Here is a 12,379-nt window from a genome sequence, read left to right as displayed (position 1 = left end):
AGCAACCTGACAAAAGCCGGAGCCAGGAGAGGTACGTAAGTGACTGGAAGAACGACATCATCAGCTCACAGAAACTGACCATGTACCGGAGTCTACAGAGAGACTACAGACTGGCTCCATACCTGGAGAAACTCCCGGACCCCAGAGACCGCAAGATCCTGAGCTGGTATAGACTCAGTGCCCACAGTCTGGCCATCGAATCCGGCCGACACAGGCAGAGCTACAAGCCCAGGGAGGAAAGACTGTGCCAACACTGTGACCAGGAGGCCCTGGAGGATGAGACCCTCTTCCTGCTACACTGCTCCAAGTACTCAGCAGTGAGGGACACTCACTTCACGAGACTCTCACATCTCTTCCTGGATTTCATCACCATGAAGGAGGAAGAGAAAACATATATCCTGCTGGGGGAAGAAGAGAGAGCAGTGGAGATAGCTGCGCGGTATGTGAGTGAATGTCATAGGTTAGTTTCACACTAGCGTTTTTTTTTGCGCTGCGTTTTTGCGCAGTGCAAACGCATACAAGAAACGCATCATGTGTTATGTATGCATTTGCTGCTTTTTTGCGCATGTGTTTTAACAATTTTTTAGCCATTATTCCTCTTAAAACGCATGCGTTTTTAAACGCAGACGTACGCATTTCCATGTGCACATCTGCATTCCCATAGACTGTAATGTGTTTTTTTTGCGCATTCCGTGCGCATGCGTTTTCTTGAGACAGGTCGGATGGACCAAAAATGCAACAGGCAGCGACCGGCGCGCCTGGGCGCACACCACAAAAAAACGCATGCACACGTAAAACGCGTGCAAACGCTAGACCATGCGCTCCCATGTTAAAGATTGGGGAAAAGGATGCATGCACATGTATGCGCAAAAACGCAGCGCTAAAAAACGCTAGTGTGAAACCAGCCATAGACTGTGAGAAAGAGAACTATAATATGCCATGGACTTCTATGGCCCTCACCCTGGATCTGCCCCCATCCACCTTCCCTATGCCATGGACTTCTGTAGCATCATCCTGGATCTGCCCCCATCCACCTTCCCTATGCCATGGACTTCTATAGCCTCATCCTGGATCTGCCCCTATCCCCCCGATCCACCTTCCCTATGCCATGGACTTCTATAGCCTCATCCTGGATCTGCCCCCATCCCCCCATCCACCTTCTCTATGCCATGGACTTCTATGGCCCCCACCCTGGATCTGCCCCCATCCCCCCCATCCACCTTCCCTATGCCATGGACTTCTATTGCCCCATCCTGGATCTGCCCCATCCACCTTTCCTACAGCCCCTTCCCAACATCTCTACAGTCCCTATCCCTATTCCCTTTTGTACACTTGCTTTGGCAAATCTAATGTGTATTTAGTCCTGCCAATAAAGCTTCTTTGAATTTGAATTAGTCCTGTCCCATCCAGTCCTCCAGGGACGCCGGGCGAAGCAGTGGGACATGCAGCAGAGAGGGCCGGTCACCCCTCTGGGGTTTCTTGTACATTTTTTATTTTGGACAAATGCTTGTTCTTCCTTCTGTCGGATCTTCTACCATTTTGCAGTCTTGTTGACAGAAGTCGTGGTTGGGTCCGCAGAGTTTCTGAGTTGTGGCTGAGAATCGTTTTCTGCAGATGATCATTGGTCTTACAGATCACGGCTCCTGGAGCTTCTGCGATATAGGCAGATCCTCCATGGGGCGACCTTTTTCTATTGAAAATATGTTTTGCAGAAATTTATAATGGAAACACTACAATTTACTGTGTCCCAGCACAGCGCATACATGATCACATTCACATTTTATAAGTCTTATGCCTCTCCTAGACTTCGATCACTAGGTCTTCTGGCATGTGGGAGGAAAGCGGGGGACCCAGAGAAAACCTACACAAGCATGGGGGAGATATACAAACTCCCTACAGATGATGTATTAGATGGAGTATGGATCTGGGACCTCGGTTTTGCATAGCTTCAGCGATAGTCACTAAGCCATCTTGCTGCCCGTTCATGGGGGTTTGGACAGCATTTCCCAGGTCATCCTCCAAGGCACCCAACAGGAGCTGTGCAAAACGTCAATCCCAAAAGATGTGCGCAGATGATGTGGGATATTAGGGGTAGTAGTCCGGTGGCTCTGGCTGACGGGATGATGTGGGATATTAGTGGTAGTTGTCCGCTGGCTCTGGCTGACGGGATGATGTGGGATATTAGGGGTAGTAGTCCGGTGGCTCTGGCTGATGGGATGATGTGGGATATTAGGGGTAGTAGTCAGGTGGCTCTGCCTGACGGGATGATGCGGGATATTAGTGGTAGTAGTCCGGTGACTCTGGCTGACAGGATGATGTGGGATATTAGGGGTAGTAGTCCGGTGGCTCTGGCTGACGGGATGATGTGGGATATTAGGGGTAGTAGTCCGGTGGCTCTGGCGGACGGGATGATGTGGGATATTAGGGGTAGTAGTCAGGTGGCTCTGGCTGACGGTATGATGTGGGATATTAGGGGTAGTAGTCCGGTGGCTCCGGCTGACGGGATGATGTGGGATATTAGGGGTAGTAGTCAGGTGGCTCTGGCTGACGGGATGATGCGGGATATTAGGGGTAGTAGTCTGGTGGCTCTGGCTGACGGGATGATGTGGGATATTAGTGGTAGTAGTCCGGTGGCTCTGGCTGACGGGATGATGTGGGATATTAGGGGTAGTAGTCCGGTGGCTCTGGCTGACGGGATGATGTGGGATATTAGGGGTAGTAGTCCGGTGGCTCTGGCTGACGGGATGATGCGGGATATTAGTGGTAGTAGTCCGGTGACTCTGGCTGACAGGATGATGTGGGATATTATGGGTAGTAGTCCGGTGGCTCTGGCTGATGGGATGATGTGGGATATTAGGGGTAGTAGTCAGGTGGCTCTGGCTGACGGCATGATGTGGGATATTAGGGGTAGTAGTCCGGTGGCTCTGGCTGATGGGATGATGTGGGATATTAGGGGTAGTAGTCAGGTGGCTCTGGCTGACGGGATGATGCGGGATATTAGGGGTAGTAGTCTGGTGGCTCTGGCTGACGGGATGATGTGGGATATTAGGGGTAGTAGTCCGGTGGCTCTGGCTGACGGGATGATGTGGGATATTAGGGGTAGTAGTCAGGTGGCTCTGGCTGACGGGATGATGCGGGATATTAGTGGTAGTAGTCCGGTGACTCTGGCTGACGGGATGATGTGGGATATTAGGGGTAGTAGTCCGGTGGCTCTGGCTGATGGGATGATGTGGGATATTAGGGGTAGTAGTCAGGTGGCTCTGGCTGACGGTATGATGTGGGATATTAGGGGTAGTAGTCCGGTGGCTCTGGCTGATGGGATGATGTGGGATATTAGGGGTAGTAGTCAGGTGGCTCTGGCTGACGGGATGATGCGGGATATTAGGGGTAGTAGTCTGGTGGCTCTGGCTGACGGGATGATGCGGGATATTAGGGGTAGTAGTCCGGTGGCTCTGGCTGACGGGATGATGTGGGATATTAGTGGTAGTAGTCCGGTGGCTCTGGCTGACGGGATGATGTGGGATATTAGGGGTAGTAGTCCGGTGGCTCTGGCTGACGGGATGATGCGGGATATTAGGGGTAGTAGTCCGGTGGCTCTGGCTGACGGGATGATGCGGGATATTAGGGGTAGTAGTCCGGTGGCTCTGGCTGACGGGATGATGCGGGATATTAGGGGTAGTAGTCCGGTGGCTCTGGCTGACGGGATGATGCGGGATATTAGTGGTAGTAGTCCGGTGGCTCTGGCTGACGGGATGATGCGGGATATTAGGGGTAGTAGTCCGGTGGCTCTGGCTGACGGGATGATGCGGGATATTAGGGGTAGTAGTCCTGTGGCTCTGGCTGACGGGATGATGCGGGATATTAGTGGTAGTAGTCCGGTGGCTCTGGCTGACGGGATGATGCGGGATATTAGTGGTAGTAGTCCGGTGGCTCTGGCTGACGGGATGATGCGGGATATTAGGGGTAGTAGTCCGGTGGCTCTGGCTGACGGGATGATGCGGGATATTAGGGGTAGTAGTCCGGTGGCTCTGGCTGACGGGATGATGCGGGATATTAGGGGTAGTAGTCCGGTGGCTCTGGCTGACGGGATGATGCGGGATATTAGGGGTAGTAGTCCGGTGGCTCTGGCTGACGGGACGATGCGGGATATTAGGGGTAGTAGTCCGGTGGCTCTGGCTGACGGGACGATGCGGGATATTAGGGGTAGTAGTCCGGTGGCTCTGGCTGACGGGACGATGCGGGATATTAGGGGTAGTATTCCGGTGGCTCTGGCTGACGGGACGATGCGGGATATTAGTGGTAGTAGTCCGGTGGCTCTGGCTGACGGGACGATGCGGGATATTAGTGGTAGTAGTCCGGTGGCTCTGGCTGACGGGACGATGCGGGATATTAGGGGTAGTAGTCCGGTGGCTCTGGCTGACGGGACGATGCGGGATATTAGGGGTAGTAGTCCGGTGGCTCTGGCTGACGGGACGATGCGGGATATTAGTGGTAGTAGTCCGGTGGCTCTGGCTGACGGGACGATGCGGGATATTAGTGGTAGTAGTCCGGTGGCTCTGGCTGACGGGACGATGCGGGATATTAGGGGTAGTAGTCCGGTGGCTCTGGCTGACGGGACGATGCGGGATATTAGGGGTAGTAGACCGGTGGCTCTGGCTGACGGGACGATGCGGGATATTAGTGGTAGTAGTCCGGTGGCTCTGGCTGACGGGACGATGCGGGATATTAGTGGTAGTAGTCCGGTGGCTCTGGCTGACGGGACGATGCGGGATATTAGTGGTAGTATTCCGGTGGCTCTGGCTGACGGGACGATGCGGGATATTAGTGGTAGTAGTCCGGTAGCTCTGGCTGACGGGACGATGCGGGATATTAGGGGTAGTAGTCCGGTGGCTCTGGCTGACGGGATGATGTGGGATATTAGGGGTAGTAGACCGGTAGCTCTGGCTGACGGGATGATGTGGGATATTAGTGGTAGTAGTCCGGTGGCTCTGGCTGATGGGATGATGTGGGATATTAGTGGTAGTAGTCCGGTGGCTCTGGCTGATGGGATGATGTGGGATATTAGTGGTAGTATTCTGGTGGCTCTGGCTGACGGGATGATGTGGGATATTAGTGGTAGTAGTCCGGTAGCTCTGGCTGACGGGATGATGTGGGATATTAGTGGTAGTAGTCCGGTAGCTCTGGCTGACGGGATGATGTGGGATATTAGGGGTAGTAGTCCGGTGGCTCTGGCTGACGGGATGATGTGGGATATTAGTGGTAGTAGTCCGGTGGCTCTGGCTGACGGGATGATGTGGGATATTAGGGGTAGTAGTCCGGTGGCTCTGGCTGATGGGATGATGTGGGATATTAGGGGTAGTAGTCCGGTGGCTCTGGCTGACGGGATGATGTGGGATATTAGGGGTAGTAGTCCGGTGGCTCTGGCTGACGGGATGATGTGGGATATTAGTGGTAGAAGTCCGGTGGCTCTGGCTGACGGGATGATGCGGGAGATTATAGTGAATGTGGCTATGCGGAGTGGGCGGGGCTATACACTCAGCTTTATATATATATATATATATATTTATATATATATATATATATATAATTCATTATAATTTGTTATAACTAACTGTAGTTAGTTACTATGCCCGGGCAGCACCGGGCTCTTCAGTTGGTATAGAATAAATACCAGAAATAACTATGGATAGTACTAATGATCGTCTGTGCTACGACGGTGGCTGACACATGTGAAAGCGTAGTGTGTGTAAATGTCCACAAGAGGGCAGCAGACGATAACGTGTGGAGCGCTGTGACAAGGGGGAAATGACGCCCCGAGACCCCTGCAGACTATCAATTATACATCACAAATTCAGAGAAGCTTTATTGGCAGGACTAAATACACATTAGTTTTGCCAAAGCAACTGTACAAAAGGGAATAGGGATAGGGTCTGTAGGAAAGGTGGATGGGGGGGATTGGGGCATATCCAGGGTGGGGGCCATAGAAGTCCATGGCATATCATAGTTCTCTTTCTCGCAGTCTATGACATTCGCTCACATATTGCGCTTCTATCTCCACTGCTCTCTCTTCTTCCCCCAGCAGGATATATGTTTTCTCTTCCTCCTTCATGGTGGTGAAATCCGGGAAGAGATGTGAGAGTCTCCTGAAGTGAGTGTCCCTCACTGCTGAGTATTTGGAGCAGTGTAGCAGGAAGTGGGTCTCATCCTCCAGGGCCTCCTGGTCACAGTGTTGGCACAGTCTTTCCTCCCTGGGCTTGTAGCTCTGCCTGTGTCGGCCGGATTCGATGGCCAGACTGTGGGCACTGAGTCTATACCGGCTCAGGATCTTGCAGTCTCTGGGGTCCGGGACTTTCTCCAGGTATGGGGCCACTATACCGCTATAGACCCCTGCAGACTATCACTTATAGCGCTTCAGATGTTGTATTTTCAGCTACATAACGTCTAATCCTGAGAGTCAGGCGCGTTCACCTTGTGATGGAGAATCCACTGCAGGTCCCCAATCTCCCGCTCCCTGGAGTTCCCCAGGCCTCCCACACATAATGTTCTGCTCTGAGAACATGGCAGACTCCAGGGGTCTCGGTCACTGCAGTAACCCTATAAATGCTGCTTCGGGGGTGGGAAAAGTCCCAGAGAGAAGAGGAGGAATGAGTCAGAGCTCTGGAGGTTATCTGAGGACACATGGGAAGAGCCCTGCAGCCATGTGACGCCCCGCCTCCGGCTGTGATTTGCATATCCCCCAGGATGCACCTGACCCGTCCTCAGAACTGTAACGTTTTCTCGTCATTTTCCGTTAGTTTTTGTGGTAAAGTTCAGTAACAGATCAGATACATTGTGTCCGGGGGCCGGAGAACGTGGCCCCCACCATCCACCCAGGAGCCGTCCTCTCCGCGGGGGTGATGAGCGCAGCGCAGGCCCCGGGTGACGCCGGCCGCTCTCCTCTCTATACTCTGGTTTCTCTTCCGATCGAATAAATCTTTCGCCTTTTACTAAAGATTTCCGTGGAGAGGAACAATTATGAGTTTCATACAATTTTTTGCTGCCCGGCGCTCGCTGGGCTTCCTGCACTGGTGAAAAGCAGATGAAGAGAAGGTGACGGGACTGGTGCTCCGGCCTCATCACCGTTCTGACCGCTGTCCCTTTAGGAGGTGATCACTCTGGAGCGTCTGTGGATCCCGCCGATTCTGAGATTGTGGTTGTTTTCGTGACACATTGTATTTCATGTAACTGGTGACATTTATTCGATATGATTTGTGTTTATGAAAAAAAAAACAACAGAGCGTCATGTCACACAGAATAGTTAATAAATGACATTTCCCACATGTCTACTTCACATCACAATTTTGGAAACATAATTTTTTTTAGTGAGGACGTTATAAGGGTTAAAAGTTGACCAGCGATTTCTCATTTTTCCAACAAAATTGACAATCCATGTTTTTAGGGACCACCTCACATTAGAAGTGAGTGTGGGGGTCTATATAACAGAAAATACCCAAAAGTGCCACCAATCTAAAAACTGCACCCCTCAAGGTGCTCAACACCACATTCAAGACGTTTATTAACCCTTCAGGTGCTTCGCGAGAACTAAAGCAATGTGGAAGGAAAAAATGAACATTTAACTTTTTTCACAAAAAACTTACACTAGAGCCAAACTTCTTTATTTTCATAACTGTATCAGGAGAAAATGGATCACAAAATTTGTTGTGCAATTTCTCCATAGTGCGCCGATACCCCGTATGTGGGGGAAAGCCGCTGTTTGGGCGCATGGCAGGGCTCAGAAGGGAGGGAGCACTGTTTGACTTTTTGAACGCAAAATTGGCTGGAATCGATGACGGGCGCCATGTCGCGTTTGAACACCCCCTGATGTATCTAAACAGTGGAAACCCCCCAATTCTAACTCCAACCCTAACACAGCCCTGCCCCTAATCTTAACCCTAATCCCAACCCCAAAACCACAATCGCAACCCCCAACACTAAGTTCAAAACAACCCTAACTGCAAAGAATGTAAAAAAAATAATAAAATTGTGTTATTATTTTTACCTAGCTAAGGGGGTGATAGGGGGGGTTACTACTTTTTTATTTTGGTCATTGTGTTAGGGTCTATCACAGTGATCATAATGAACCAATATGATGAAATCTCTTGTTGCCGGGTACCAGCCTGCAGATCTCAGCGGGCGCACTGCACATGTGTCACCATTTTCTTCCAGGAAGATGACATTTGGGGCCGGGGCAGGAGGATCCGGGGATGGCGGAGGTATCAGGGGGCTCGGGGGACCCTATTCCTTTCTCCTCTGGTATGCGTGATCATTTCAGAGGAGAAATGAATGGAAAACCAGACTTTTTTTTCGTGTGTTGATCGCTGTTATTCGGTGAATAATGGCGATCACAGGACTGGGGACGGTAAAATCCGACCCGAATCATATTCTCCAGGATCTCCGCTACCCCTGGTAGCCGAGTCCCCCGAGATTCTCTGACGTTGGGGGGCGCTATACACTTATTTCTCAGTGCCGTTAAAAAGCAGTGCCGAGGAATAAGTTCCCTTAACTGTTGCCGTTAAAAGGCGTATTGACGGTCATTAAGGGGTTACGATCAAGTGATCTAATGGTCTTTGGTCATGGTTCGCTACCTGGCGCCTTGTTGTGGGGGAATCGCTTCACTCTCTGCTGCTAGGTGGTCGGATTAGTCCTTGGGCAACGAGAGGCAGCTGAGGAAAAATGGTGGTAAAGCGGGGTTGTGGACGATGACTGAAGCACAAGGCAGACGGCTGGAGGAAGCGGCGCTCTGCCTCTACTTTGATGTAACTTAAGAGAAAAAAGACCAAGCAGAGAATGGCCTGCACACCAATTAAGTCTGATAACACATGATAACCCCCTTGGAGTTCGGGCCTTCGAGCTGTCCTGGCAGTTTTGGACACGTCCTTCTGGCGGATTTCTCCACATTGGAAATCCGTTTGCTCCTGTTTGGAGACGTTACACCACCAGCCTCACTATCAGGACTCGTCGGTTTTCTGCACTGGAAATGAATCCTCCCCTATTTGGATCCGTCCATCGGCTCTATGATCCGGACCTGGCGTTTGGTTTCTACAAGGTTAATATCTTGTTCCGTTTCATCAGAACTGGTTTCTTTTTGATACTATATAGGTAAAAATGATTTGTTATCTCTTTACCTCACACTTGTATATTCCTTCACAGGATTTTCTTTGTCTATTGCCTCATTTTTTCATCGTTGTATATGGTGGACACTGTCTATTTGTACATTATCCCCTCCCAACCTTCCCATTGTTAATGAGGGCGCTTTTTACACATACATGACCATTTGGATATAATATTCAATTCCCAGATGTACAAATATGTGACCTTGGCTGGTTTGAGTACGGTCAAGGTTTTTTGCTATATTATAATATCAAAGCCATGGAGGTCTATATATATATATATATATTGTTAACCATCTATTGTACATTCATAGAATCGTAGAGTTGGAAGGGACCTCCTGGGCCATCTGGTCCAACCCCCTGCTCAAGCAGGATTTGCTAAATCATCCCAGTCAGATGTCTGTCCAGCCTCTGTTTGAAGACTTCCATTGAAGGAGAACTCACCACTTCTCGTGGCAGCCTGTTCCACTCATTGATCACTCTAACTGTCAAAAAGTTTTTTCTAATATCTAATCTGTGTCTCCTCCCATTCCGTTTCATCCCATTGCTTCTAGTCTTTCCTTGTGCAAATGAGAATAAAGTTGATCCTTCTACAATGTGACAGCCCTTTAGATATTTGTAGACAGCTATTAAGTCTCCTCTCAGTCTTCTCTTTTGCAAACTAAACAATCCTAAATTATGCAACCTTTCCTCATAAAACCGGGTTTGCAGACCGGTCACCATTCTGGTTGCTCTTTTCTGAACTTGCTCCAGTTTGTTGATGTCTTTTTTAAAATGTGGCGCCCAAAACTGGACACAATATTCCAGATGAGGTCTGACCAAAGAGGAGTAGAGGGAAATAATGACTTCACGTGATCTAGACTGTATGCTTCTGTTAATACATCCTAAAATTGCATTTGCCTTTTTTGCTGCTGCATCACACTGTTGACTCATATTCAGTCTGTGATCTATTAGTATATCCAAATCTTTTTCACATGTGCTGTTGCTTAGCCCTATTCCTCCCATTCTTTATATGCTTTTTTCATTTTTATTGCCCAGATGTAGTACTTTGCATTTTTCCCTGTTAAAAACCATTCTGTTAGTTGCTGCCCACTGCTCCAGTTTATTTATATCTTTTTGAATCCTCTCTCTTCTCTAGTATTAGCTATCCCTCCTAGCTTTGTGTCATCAGCAAATGTAATCAGTTTACCCTCAATTCCTTCATCTAAATCGTTGATAAAGATGTTGAACAATACAGGGCCCAGGACAGAGCCCTGTGGTACCCCACTTGAGACATTCTTCCAACTGGATGTTGCAGCCATTTACGACCACTCTTTGGGTCCGATCACTAAGCCAGTTATGAATCCACCTAACCGTTGCCTTGTCCATTCCATACTTAGTCATTTTTTCAATAAGGATTGTATGAGATACTTTGTCAAATGCTTTGCTGAAGTCAAGATATACTATATCTACAGCATTTTCTTGATCCACCCCGTCATAGAAGGAAATTAAGTTAGTCTGACATGACTTATTAGTTACAAACCCATGCTGACTCGGTTTAATCACTTCATTCTTATCCAGGTACTGACATACATGTTGTTTAATAATTTGTTCAAAGATCTTTCCTGGTATAGAAGTCAGACTCACCGGCCTATAGTTGCCTGGGTCCACCTTCTTCCCCTTTTTGAAGATAGGAACAACATTTGCTCTTCTCCAGTCTTCTGGGACTTCTCCTGTTCTCCAAGAATTTTCAAAGATTATGGAGGGGAGTTCAAAAATTTCTTCTGCTATCTCCTTCAGTACTCTGGGGTGTAATTCATCTGGACCTGGAGACTTGAATTCATTTAGGTTAGCTAAGTGTTTCCTCACTATCTTTCTGTTTATAGATATCCTGGATTCTTCTATTCCCTTAATAGGACAGTGAAGAACAGTTGATGTTACATTTCCTTTCTGAGAGAAAACAGATGCAAAATAGGAATTTAAAAGTTCGGCCTTCTCAACATCCTGTCTTACCATTTCATCATTTTCATCCTGTAAAAATCCTATAGCATCTTTGACTTTTCTTTTACTTTTGACATATCCCCAAAATCCTTTTGACATCTCTTGCAAGCCTCGATTCATTGTCAGCTTTAGTTAATCTGATTTGTGCCCTGCAGGTTCTGCATATTATATTATGCATATATAGATTTTATTTTTGGTGTGTGTGTGTGTGTGTGTGTGTGTGTGTGTGTGTGTATATATATATATATATATACACACCAAAAATAAAATCTATATATGCATAATATAATATGCAGAACCTGCAGGGCACAAATCAGATATATATATATATATATATATATATATAATATACACACACTTTATGTATGCATAGTGATTACATTTTTTGCGCACTTACTGGTTGGAGCGCATAAAAATACATTTTGGCTGATTTGCTCCTTTTTTTTTCTCTCTTTAGATGTAGGAGGTACGGTGTGTTTTCATGATTTTGATGGATTATATACATTTTTTCTTACCATGTGATGCATAGACTGTGCCAGGTTAGTGATTATACGGAGGCAAAGGATACTTTTTATTTGTGCTGAAGGTTTTGCAGCCTCTGGTTTGCAGCTTTTCACTAGTTGCTGTATCAGACCGGTCTGAATAAACTGAATACACTGCGCAGGTGCAAACAAACCATTACAGCGGTATATGGAATGATCGTGTGGCCTTCCCGCGAGATGGGACAATCCAGCGGTCCTCTCGCGAGATTTCGGTGTGAACGCCGGGCTGCACGAGACATCTTCAGGGCCATGACCGCTGGGGAGTTTTCACACACCAGGTATTATCTACATGCCATTTAAACGCTGAGTTTGGGCCAGCAGGCACACTTCCCATACGCGTGGGGCTGCTCCTCACACCCCTGCTCCATGTCTTCAGCCCTGTCTTAGCTTGATTTTGGATGCCTATGGGCATGATTCCCTTGGCTATCCACAGACTTCATGGGTGCCTGGCCGTCCACCAGCACGTCATCTGGCAATATTGAGCTGCTTTCAGGGTGTTTGCTCATTAGTGGCTCAGTGAGTATGTAGCTACAACTTCTCTTACATCTTAGCAGCCTTATTTGTTTGCAGGCTCCTGAATTGTAGTCCTGGAAAGTTTGTACATTGGGCTGATATATAGGAATCAATGTGGAGACTACATATGTCTGAGAACAAACTCTGCACACATGGTGTATTGTGACGGCTTTTCATGGTCTGTGCTCCATCCCT

General features: G+C 48.2%; 1 protein-coding gene and 1 non-coding gene across 2 annotated transcripts in view; both read left to right on the top strand.

Annotated features, from left to right (window-relative positions):
* The window catches only part of ARMH1 (armadillo like helical domain containing 1), a 181,334-nt gene that overhangs the window by 70,143 nt on the left and 98,812 nt on the right, over positions 1–12,379 (top strand). The window lies entirely within an intron of this gene.
* On the top strand, positions 6,943–7,057 carry LOC141048923 (U5 spliceosomal RNA). The gene has a single exon (XR_012220202.1). It is a non-coding gene; the product is annotated as a U5 spliceosomal RNA (small nuclear RNA).

The sequence above is a fragment of the Dendrobates tinctorius genome, unplaced genomic scaffold (genome assembly GCF_039654945.1).
Source record: "Dendrobates tinctorius isolate UK_male_01 unplaced genomic scaffold, ASM3965494v1 ptg000138l, whole genome shotgun sequence".
NCBI lineage: Eukaryota > Metazoa > Chordata > Amphibia > Anura > Dendrobatidae > Dendrobates > Dendrobates tinctorius.
Note: the sequence above shows the minus strand (reverse complement) of the source record. Positions and strands in the feature narration are given on the sequence as shown.